Source organism: Coffea arabica, chromosome 5c, assembly GCF_036785885.1.
Source record: "Coffea arabica cultivar ET-39 chromosome 5c, Coffea Arabica ET-39 HiFi, whole genome shotgun sequence".
Taxonomy (NCBI): Eukaryota; Viridiplantae; Streptophyta; class Magnoliopsida; order Gentianales; family Rubiaceae; genus Coffea; species Coffea arabica.
This window is the reverse complement of record NC_092319.1, coordinates 31,054,890-31,067,295: the sequence shown is the minus strand read 5'-3', so window position 1 is coordinate 31,067,295 and position 12,406 is coordinate 31,054,890.

Below are 12,406 nucleotides of genomic sequence, written 5' to 3'. Positions count from 1 at the left end.
GAGTACGAATGAAAATTTTTGTGACTTAATTTTTTTTAACTTTTTAATTTCAATTTTTTTGGTGTTAAAAAAAATTTCATATGCTATGAAGTTCTCTTTTATTATCAAGTAAAAATGCATGCCATGTATAGAAAAAATTCAAAAAATGTCTCTTTTCCACATTATTTCAAATTAATTCACCTTCTGTGCGATTACGTACCAATTTCTCAATCATGTATAACTGAGTCAGACAGTTGCACTAAATTTGACATGTTCAACACATATGGATTTATGAATTGACCAAATTACCCTCCCCGTGCTATGTAAGATTTTCTTTTTTATCATACGGAGGGGCAAAAGCTCTATACATATTATGTAAAATTTCACAAAAAATGATTTGAACTAACTTTTGAATAAAATAGGTCAAGATAAACTTTGAATATTACATCTATTGTATAAACTTTTCAACTTCTAACATCTAAAACTTTGAATTTTACATCTATTGTAAAAACTTTTCAACTTCTAACATCTAATATACATTTTTTTTCAATATACAAAGTACAATGTACTTACAAATTATTTTTCAATACATTTTGCAAATGTAACAAAAATACCAAAAAAAGTAGCCATAAGCTAATATATAATAAAATAAACTTTAATTATGATTAAGCAAAAGATACACAAAATAGGGGAACAATTAGATTGTTCTAGAAAGTTTTCCATGAGCAGCAAGTAATTAAAAAATTTGATAATCAAGAACTTGGGAGATAAAAAAATTCTTACTATTTCTTAGATTCATGGACCCTAATTTGGTCAATTCATGAAACTATGTGCATCGAATATGCTGAATTCAGCTCGAAATCAAGTTGCTTGACCTAGTTGTATCTAATTAAAAAAATTATAGTAACATAGGGAGCGGATGGATTCAATTAAATATTCAAGGGCAATGTGAGAAAGAAGGTTTTTTTTTTTTTTTTGAGGAAGTTACATGGAATTAACCCAAAAATTAATTCATGAAGTATACATTTACAATAGGATGCTTTAACACAGAGTGAGTAACTAATTTTAAAATACATTAATCATTAGCATGACTAATTTATCATTTATGAGTTAATATGACAAAGTCATTGCAAACTTAGAAAAGCATCATATATGTGTATATCTGCGGGTATACCTTTTAAATTTTTTGTTATATTTGTATGCATACTCATTTACTTACATGTATAAAGATATTACGTTTATTTTTTTGTCATTATTTGAAAACCCTATAGTCTTTAATACACTTATTTTGATAATTAACAAATAATTGATGATGTGTACTAACGTTTCTACTTAAGTGTGGTGATAGAAAGTGGATATAATTGATCAAGTCACAACCGGACTTGATACGGATGCACAACCTAAACCAGGTAGGCATCTAGTTGCACAAAAAAAAAAAAAAAAAGGTTAGCTAGACGCCATGTGACGCCCTCACTTCTCCCTAAGGCGAACCAAAGGGTATCCGCAGAACGCCTGCCCAGTTCTCGTCAGGATTCAAGACAATTTCCATTCAAACTTAATACAATACTAGCCATCCCGACAAGATAAAGTAAGAAAGTGCGGAAACTTTCAACCTTAACAATATATACAATTAATACAAGCCTATTAAAGAGAAGTCGCTTCCATAACCGACTGTCCCAGTCTTACACCACCAGTTCAAAATACAACGATTATCCAATTCTTACCTCGGATTTCCCAAAATACACATCAAATCCCATAATATACAACAGCCAAAATATCTAGCCAATTGCATTCGAAACCCCAATACACAAATACCCAGAGGGTTTCTCCGAGATTCACTCCAGGTCCTTTCCTGTTAAGAAAAATAAATCTACGGGATGAGCAAAACACTCGTGAGGCCAAAAACACACATGCAGACACGTTGTTCAAGTAACAATCCCTATTTACAAGTAGAGCAATAATATTTTAATAAATGACAATTCAAGCTAGAAAAGTAAACAGAAACAATTCAAGGATATAGAAGCTCTCAGGAGTTATTTTCCGTTTGCACGATCACGAACCTCCACGAGTTGACACTCCGTCAATCGGGTAGATTTAGTCCGTAGAAACTTCACTTACGCAATCCCTTTTTCACCTGACATACCACACCGGCCCCGCAATACTTTTATAAGGCGATACTCCACGAGTATGCCAAGCAAAACCTCTCAATAGGTCAAGCTTATATGATCTCATGGTTCGCCAAGGAGTCCGACCAAACCCATGCCGGTTCGAGTTCAAGGTTAGCCAATGAGAGAGTTGGGCGTCCCCCACTTAAAATGTAAGAGTCGAGGAGATTCACTCCAACGATGTATGCAACCATAGCATACAATTTCATTTCATTCAAACATTCAATCATCTCATTTCATTCAATTAAGTCATTCATAATTCATTCGTTTCATTTCAATCATGAGTCATTCATTTCAAATAAGAACGAGTGCGGTAAAGTACACACTCGCCTCCATTTTCAAGATCTCTAAACAATTATAACAATTAAGCATGTATCAAGTATTCATATACTTGACACTCACCAAGTAAACAAAAGAGAAATTGTCACTCGAAAATTCAGGCGTCCATTGTGGGATCCTCTTAAAGGTCCTCGTGAGTGCTTGAGCAATTGATAATGTACTATTACTTATAAACCCCAAATATTCAAGAAAGATTGTACACTTGTACAATCTAAGAAAATTTCACAAGTACGAGTCTGGATTACTCGTAAATCGGGGTTTTAAAAGTACAAAAGAAATCTGATTTACATCTCCGAAATCAAGTGTAAAATGGTCTAGCAAAATCGAAGAAAAATGGAGAGTTCGAAACCCTCAATTTTCTTTAAGTACGGAAATTTCAGATTTGTCGAGCGATCTTTGAAAAATCGTATCTCAATCTCCGTAAGTCCAACTTTGGAAAACTTGGTACCATTGGAAACTACTTCCAAAGTACTAAAAGTTCCTAGAAGACACCTTTCCATGATTCCAAATGGATGACATTCAAAATTTGGCTCAAATTTACTGTTTTACGCTTGCTAGACAGTTTTGAGGTTGGTTTTTCGTCAATTTTGAAAATTCGGCAAAATTCACAGAATTTGAACTAGCTTCTCAGATTTGAAACTCAATTAGAGTTACAATCAAGGTTTAAAACAAAACAAGCGAAACAAGAATTGGAGTTTTGAGCACCATGATATAGTGGCTCAAAGTTGCTGAAAAATGAGATTGTTAGGCCAATTTTCCAGATTTAAATCGCTGACTTTGGGATGTTGGTTGAACATCGAAACGGATTTGGAATGGTACCAAATTTGGTAGTATCATCCTACCATATAAGGGCTATTCCTCTACCAAATTTCATAGGAAAATTCATTCGGAAAGTTGGTTAACAAAACCATCAAAGTTTCCAAAACTCCAAGGCAAAGCTGCCTTGCACCTCTAGTTTCCCTTTCCTCAAACCTTTGGCCAATAAAAATGCCTAAAACATGTCTCATTTATGATAACCAGGTCTAATAAGGATCCAAGATACATTTGGTAGGTTATTTACACCAAGAATTTCGAATAGCAAGTCCCAAGTCAAGATTGGTTACAAATGTGTCCAAAATGAGGGTTTTTTCCTCACAAAGTCGGTTTCAAAATCTGGTCATAAATCACTCAATTCAACTCGAAATTGAGCGTGGTTGGTGGCATTGAAACTAGATTCATAAAGCTACAATTTCTTAGAAGAAATCATTTTCAAAATCTGTCCACAGATTTGAGCATCAATTCGTTGCTCAAAATAGAGCTCCCAGTGTAGACGCGAAACAGGACAGTCAGGTTCAAACGATTGGTATGGACTAAGGTAGAATCAAAACATGCATTTTATACTGTTGAAAATCTGGGAATGTCTAGTTTTCAGTGCCACAAACAGCACTTGATTTCGACATCAGAGTAAAAAGTTAAAGCCTAAACAAAAACACTGCCAGAGCAGTTGCGGGAAAAATTTCCAGTTTTTGCTGGTTTCCGAAAACACATCATTTGGCCATCCAAATCATGAAATTTTTGATGAAACTTTGTACACAACCTATATTACACATATACATCAGAAACAAGTCATTAGAATCACCAAAAAAATGCACTAAAGGTCACGGAAATGACAGGGGCAGAAATGAAAAAATTTCCCTCTTCACATCCTTTGAGTTTCCACCAACAACACAACATTATTCCACTAAATTAAGCACTAAAATAACATTAATAACATCATAACTCATCAAATCAATCCATCCAACCATAGTGGGAGTTCATAGAGCCCACACATCAATTTTTTCAACATAATAAAGCCACCCACATGATTATCTAAGCTTATACGCGCAATATAACTCCCATAAGTGAAGATTCAAGGGGTTGATCGTTTATTATGTAACAGCCCCACTTTCCCCTAAGGCGAACCAGAGGGTTCAGCGGACCGCCTGTCCAGCTCTCGCCGGGACTCAGTCGATCACTTCAAGCAACCATCGGAAAACAATAAGAATAACATAATAACGGTCCAACTTAAATCAAAACTTATATACATTACTGTCTCAAAAGGAAACACAACTGTCAAAAATATAGGTTCTCAATTCACCATACAACCAGCCCGTGCCCAGTACTAGAGCGAGAACCATTACCAAAGAAACCCAAAGCGAGACTCTGCTAGTCTATACAGGCTCTCGTCCTCGCACGCCTTCCCCTGTTAAGGAAAACAAAACTAACGGAATGAGCTAGAAGCTCAGTGAGGCTCCGATCACATAGGCAAACAAGCAGTTCCATGCATTTGTTATAGATAACCAAGAATTCCAGATACAAGTATAAGTGAAAGCGATAAACACATTCATTAAAAGGATACGTGCTCACAAGGAGCCATTCGTTCATTCACTTGTTCATTCATTCTCCTTTCATTCCCCTACCTTCAATCATTTGAAAATGCATTTTGTATAAGTAAAACCCCTCATTCATTCATTCGTTCATTCATTTCATTCACCCCGTCCCTGGCTTTTGGCCAGGCTCCACCAACCTACAAGGTAATACTCGAGTATACCGAAACGTTCACCCAAGTTCCTAGTCGCCCGACCGAGTCCGCTTCTGGCTCGAGACGACTGGTAACAAGGGGCAATGGCCAGTTCAGCCCAAAGGCTTACATTCATGCGCAAATAACATTTCAATCGTTCAATCATTGAAACTTTCACAATCATTTAGGCCGAATGCGATAAAGTACACACTCGTCTCGAAAACTCGTTTTAGCAATCATTGAAAACATTTAACATGTTATCAATCATTCATACAAGCCATATAATCATGAAACATAACAAACAAGGAACACTCACCTAGTTATGCAAAACAACGTTCAAAATACCCCACCGGGTATTCCCCTCAATCACCAATGAAACCTAATATTAAACAAGAGAAAAGATATTACCATTTATCTAGCAACACTATCGAATCAAATTGAAAAACCCGATCACTTAAAAGTAAAACGTATAAGTTGGATTTAAAGTGACAAGAAGACATTTGGACCCTGTGGACCGTAATAACTAGGGTTTCGTAACCCGAATGCATCCCAAACCAAAAGGGTTATAAAAACTCTAACGGAAACACTTAAGTCAAAACAATTCAAATTTTCCAGGGAATAAGCTAAGGCAATATTCTTTCGGAATTGTTTATATGACTCAATAGCATATATATTCAAGTGGTCAATAAATGACCGAAGCCAATAAAAATCATGTGAAAAGGGGGACAAAATACTTTAACTTCCACCCTTAAAACCTTGCTTAGAAACAATGCACTTATGGCCGATAAAACCCGAACTCATACCTCTATAGGTTGGAAAGGCTTAAGGAACCTTTGAAGTTTGAAACGGAAGAGGTATCATGTTTTCAAAAGATAAAACGGTTACATTATTTGCCAAATGACAATATACGAGTTCGAATAGAAACTTAGCCTTCGAACCCTTATTCAAAGACCCGAAGACACTTCCAAGGAAATACGTTCAATTTGATACAAAATACATTTCCAAAAACCACTTTAACTTATTCAATTTACAAGAAAATAAACGGACGGCATGTCCCTTGTGTTTACCTATTTTCCAACCATTAATGGCTTCATTATTTTCCTCAAATCAGTCCCAACATGTCATATAGAATAATATTATGTCCAAGAGCCGTTCATTAGGCTTAAAGTCATATAATTACAACATTAAATACGAAAGGCAAGCTAGAAACATTTTCGGATAAAAACAGTTTTTGACATCATTTTGCGGTTGGCACTAAAGGCACTCCAATTATCGGATGAAGGTGTAAGACCCACCGTTTTGAAGCTAAGAGACAGGGCTACAACAATGTAGAAGGTCACTCAGTCCGGTTCCTAGCACAACTAGGTCAAATATGCAAGATACTAAACCAGAACCGTAATAACAGGTTCACAAACTACATTCTGCTTTAATGAGCACAACTCAGTCTATACAAGTCCAAATCCAGAAATTCTAAAGGCATACGGTAGCTAGGACATCGGGCTACATTTTATCAGAAGACCTCAACAACCAATTCCAAAGCAATGACAACCAAAACACCCAATTACAGGCGCAATTCCTACATTCGGATAGAACCAGGACAACACAGGTAATTTTGACTTTTCTCACCCTACACTACTCCGACTGACCTGAAATTTTATAGGCATCTCTAAAATGTCATTCCCTACAACTTTCATGTTTTAACCCAAGGCTAATTCGGCCTCTAACTATGGTGAACAGTGCCGGGCAGAATTGAGGGTAATGAAACCCTAAGTTTTCCAAATTTCCTTCCAAACAAAAATTTCTTGCAATTAACCATCATTCACACCAACTAGCCTCATTCTATAACATTTCCATTTATCATACATGGTCACATAGACAAAATCATATGCAAACAGAAAAATCATAATTAAATATAAAAGTTCACCATAAATCAACCCAAATCAAGATATAACTCACAAAATGACATATCCAACCCTTACAATTCACAATTTAACCATTATCATTGCAAGAGAGAACTTTCTTAATCATCTTACCTCACAACTCAAGAAGACTAGCAATTCAAAGCTTCCCTTTCAAAATCACTCCACCCAAAAGCTTTAACCTTCCAAGAAGCTCACTTGTACGGAGTGGTTTCAAAATCTATCGGTGAAATTCCAAGATTGAAGCAAAATCAAAGATGAAGATTGAAGAGTTTTTTCTCTCTTTGCTCTCAAAGCTCACGGCTGAACAAGAAGAGGAAATGAAGATATTTTGGCCAACCAAAGAGATAAGAAGGAAAGAAACAGCCGGTCAAAGCTGCTGACCGGCTGTGCCACGTCAGAATCCAGCCGGTTTCTGGCCGGATTCCCGGCCGGATATGAGGCCGAGAGGAATCAAATTTTTTTTCAAAACTGCACAACAATCCGGCCAGCAATCCGGCCAAGAACTGGCCTGATTTCCGGCCGGATTCGGCCCTTCAGCCTTTTCGAAAAAATTTTCCCTTTTTCCCAAGTTTGAAGGCCACGCTCAATCGTACTTCTAACACATACACATACATACATATCTCACACACAATTGCACATAACAACAAGGCCTTCCCGTTTTTGAAATGATTAGTGGACAAAACTTCAATTAAACGGGAAACGGGAATAACCAAAACTCTTAGAAAGTATGAAAGGTTTAGGGTTCTCACATATTACCTTCCTAGATGATCAAGACCGAAATTTTCGGTCCAATGGAGCTCAAGAAAACCGTGCAAATGAAGCCTCTTTCCTAACTTAAGATGCTCTCCAAGTGATTGGCAAAGTGTGGTTAAAGTTTGGTGCAATTTGGTGAAGATTTAGTGGTGAAATGAAGAAGAATTTGGAGCTGTTTTTCTTCCTCCTCGGCCGGCTGTTTGAGTGAAGAGAGAGAGGACAAAAATCTGGTGGAGTTAGCTTCTAAAGTAAGCTTGATGGTTGGGTGTTTTGTGCACAAAAGTCAACCGTGAATAGTGCGCGTATGCACGCGTTTCGTGCCCGATTCTTCTCGATTTTATTTCACTAGAACACTAAACCTCTAATGCACTTACATTCATATCATTATTATTCACTCTTAATGGTCTAAAAATAATGGTCTTAAGTTTCTCAATTAATCGCGCGCGTAAAAACGCGTACTTCCGATTTTTGCGCAATAAAGCGAAATTTTCAAGAAATTCCTATAACGATAGTATCATTAACTAATACTTGGATAGTTAAGTATAAAAATACCTATTTTAAGACTAATGTACAAGTCTCCAATTTTTCAAACTTATTGTATTCTCGAATCGATTATTGACTCCAATCGCGTATTCATTATTTTCACTTAACGAGCTTCCAAAAATTAAATTTTGAAACGAGCCATTTTAAAAATATAAGTAAGTCATAGTTCCATGTAATTGGGTCTAAAAAGGTTGGAATAAAATATTTGGAGCAAACGGCCAACTAAATATTTGAATAAGCCAATAATAGGAGTTTAAAATAAGTAAATTCGCGGTTCCTCACATGAATCTAGTATTACTTGCTCAAATCTCCAATAAATTTGTATCAGCACATCTTTCGAAAAACTAACGACGCGCGAGCGGTATGCACTTAATTAGAACTCATTCACTTTTAATTCATCAATTAACTTTTCTTAATCTACTATTGATCATTCTAAATTTTCTCGAGAAAATTATACTCTCGAATAGAACATCACCTCGGAATACATGTACTCATTATTTCTCACTTAAACGAACCTTCGAAAATTAAATTTGCTAATTGTAGACACCAAATTTTTAAGGTATTTTGTTTACTATTATTTTTATTTTTTTTGATTAGTTTCATTTACTTTTAGTCTTTTATTTTTAAGTCATTTGAAGTCGTTTAATTAAACTTTAATCATTTAACCATTTAATTGTTATTTTGTTTGTTTCGATTCTAGGTTTTTGAAAAAGAAAAAAAAAGGAAAAAAAGAAAATCAATCGAAGGGACAAAAATAAGACACATAAGCCTACTTTGGGGTTTGAAATCTTGGCCTTTCATATTAGGTTTAGTTTTGGGGTGCCCTAAAAGATGGGAGGAGCCGCAAGCAAACGGGGTTTTTGGGGTTGAAAGAAAGAAAGAAGAGTGTTTCATCGGAGGCTGAAAAAGAAACAAGAAAGAGAAAAACAGAGAGAGCTGCCCGACTAGAAAAATGGAACGGGAAAAGCCAAGAAAAGGGGCGGCGGACGGCGAAAGCAAAGGAAAGAGGAAGCTGAACGAAGGGTTGTTGGATAAGATTGTTGAAGAGCAAAGCAAGAAAACAGAGCAAAAAGAAACTGAAAAGAAACAGAGGAAGCCGAGAGAGGTTTCAGCAAAGTAAAACCAAAGAAAGACTGGGAATTTGAAGAAACCGACGGGCAAGAAAAACGAAAAAGAAGAAGAGGGCTTGGCGGCTAGGTTTCGGCAGGGGGGGCTACGAAAGAAGCTAACAAAAAAACAGAGAGAATGAGGGCTCTCGGCTGAAAGAAAAACCCTACATCACTGCCGCCATCGATGAATTCGAAAAGCTTGAAACAATTTCTGGCCGTTGCTGTTTCCGAAGAAATCAACGCTGTCACTTCTGCCACCACCAGTCCTTATCCGCCGCTGCTGCTCTCCACCTCTGCCGCCACCTTTCAACCTCCGCTGCTGCCATTGCCGCTGCCAGAATTCACCATCACCACCTGAGAATTTTCTCTAAGAAAATGCGGTAAGCTATCCTTTTTCTATAAACTTCAGTTTCTTTTCAAAAATGGGAATGCCGGGGTTCTCAAAGCATGTCTTCCGTGTCTCTGTTGTTGCGATTCCTCTGTGATTGTCCACAATTGTTGAACACATATGCTTTATGTGCTGATTGGGCTGCATTCATCTTTTGTTTCTTAACAATTTTTGGGGCTAGATATGACATCAAATTGAGCAAAGAGTTGGCCAAATTTGCTAATACCCCTAACCTGTTCGATGAAATGCCTGACTGAAATTCTAAGATGAGTTGTCTGCATTTTTGCTTGTGAAGAAGCCGGCTAAGTTGGCCGAATCCTTGCCTCACGTTTAAGAAATTTTGATGCACTGCTGTCTTCCATTTTTCCATTGCTGTTTTCTTGCAATTATTCCGTTGCCGTTTTCGGTTGCATGAATTCAAAATTCCCAATAAAAATTCTTTCATCTCTTTCTAATGTGTCGAGCCTTGTGTATCAGACAACTGATTGGGTTGTTGTAAATGTTGGCTTTTGTTATTGAGCAAATTGATGAATCAATTCAATGTTGTTAATGACCTTGACCTGTTTGATAAAAACCCTCTGCGAAGGTTTCAGCCAAAGAAAACAATCTGGAAAATTTTTGTTTTATGCATATCTGAGGCAGTTCATGAAACTTTCTGTTTCTTTCTCCTTTCTGTATTCTGTATTTTTGGCTGTTTGCTTGCATTGTTTGGTGCTGCCCCTAGAATGTGCTCCCAGGGTGCGGTTTAGTGTTAGGATGCCTGCCGTGAGAGAAAGAGAATGATGCTAGAGTCGGAGGTTTAACCGTTTGTTTCAAACAATGCGCGGTTCCTCCTTGTTTTACGATATGATAACGACGGCAATATAGAAGTTTCTGTTTTGATGGCCTGCTATGTTCCAGGAAATAAATGAATAAGATAAAGTCCTAGCCTGGGTTGCATGTTCTTGGGAGGGGTTTTGAATCATGTGTTTGACCACTGCAATGTCATTTTATTTATCTCTTCAAGTTTCAGAGCTTTGTTTGGGAATCCATGACTGAAAGATGCCTTTTCTTCCTGGCTAATATAGTGGGGAGAGGGAATTTCGAGTCATTAATCTCACAACTTTTGCATGGTCTCTTGTTGGGTTAAAGTTTCTGTGGGACCAGCTGACGAATCTGCGAAGTGTTCATGGTTGTTTCTTTTGGCGTCCTTTGTGCGTAATCTGGGCTGCAAAAATCATTGGGAATGCAGGGTATAGTATTGGGTCTTAATGATAGAATGCACAGTTGATTGTTTTTAGTGAAAAAATGCTGTTTGTTTGGCCTGTATTGCTTACGTTTGGCGTGACACTGGAAGAATAAAGTTGCAGAAAATTTTCTTGCTCATTTGCATCCAAAAGCTTCTGCGAGTCCTGAAGCACAAGTTTCTGATTTAATCCCTCATTTTCTGTCTCATTTCATTGTGGCCAAGAAATCTGAAAAAATCAAACTAATTTCTCCCTTTTAAGCTTAATCCTCTGTTTGCATATTGTATGTGATTTCTGGATAGATTAATGTTGCGACTTGATGCATAATCAGAGGTTAGCAAGTTGGGTTTTATTAAATAAAATTAGGTTTGGTTTGGACTTATTGTTTGGGTTTGACAAGTGGATTAATGACTTTTTTTTCTGGATTTTGATTTGGGCTTAGGAGACTGGTATCTAATACTTTTGCTTGGGCTTTATTTGGGGTTTAATTGGGTTCAATTGACAAAAACAATGAGGCTAGCCCATCAGTTTTGCTTGGGCCAAGTGACTTTCGGCCCCAACAAATAAGAAATGGCCCAAGTGGCCTGATCCTAAGAAACCAGAGAATGAATTTCCAGGTCAGTCCCTGTACTTTTCTTTAATTTCACTGTGACCCTAGACATCTTCAACGTCTTTCAATTGGGTCCTTAATTTAATTGCGAACAGGTCCTTAAACTTTATTTTTCTTTAATTTTGACCTCAAAACTTTGTTAATTTTTGCAATCAAGTCTTTTCTTTTTTTGACTTCTTAAATGTGGATTGCTTATATGATTTAATTAATTCAATTTCATAATTCATTTTTATCTTTGATGATTATTTCTTAATAAATTGGTACCTTGACCATTTCTTTTATTTTGGAGGATAAATAAGTGACTTCACCCCATTAGAGTTCCGACTCAAGGGAGGTATAACTTCTTTTATTTTTTTTATTTTTTGTCTCTCCTATATGATCCAACGTGCTACGTGAAAATTGCATGTCTACTTGTTTTCCTTGTTTTTCTTTAATTCCTTTCATTTACTTCATTTACTTTTGCTTTTTTATTTAAGTTATTCTTTATGGGGTATGTGTACACCTCTTGCCTTGTAATAGATAGGGCTTGGAAAGCACTTGAGGAAGACCTATTGAAGACGTGTGCCTAGCTAGCAAATGTAATAGGTCCATTAGTTTGATTGCTTGCTTTTGTGGCTATGCGTTAATTTGCTTTATTAGGCTTTTGCATCTAGTCGAGCATGTTGAGTGTTATGTGCTACGTGTTTACGAGTGTTTGGCATGTCTACTCGCTTTCCATGGCCATGAATGAATGTGATGGATGAATGTACGTTTCCACTAGTCCAACGCTAGTAGGAATTCATAGAATGGGCTAGTCCAACGCTAGACCCAATAGGCCGTCCCCCTTTTGTTAG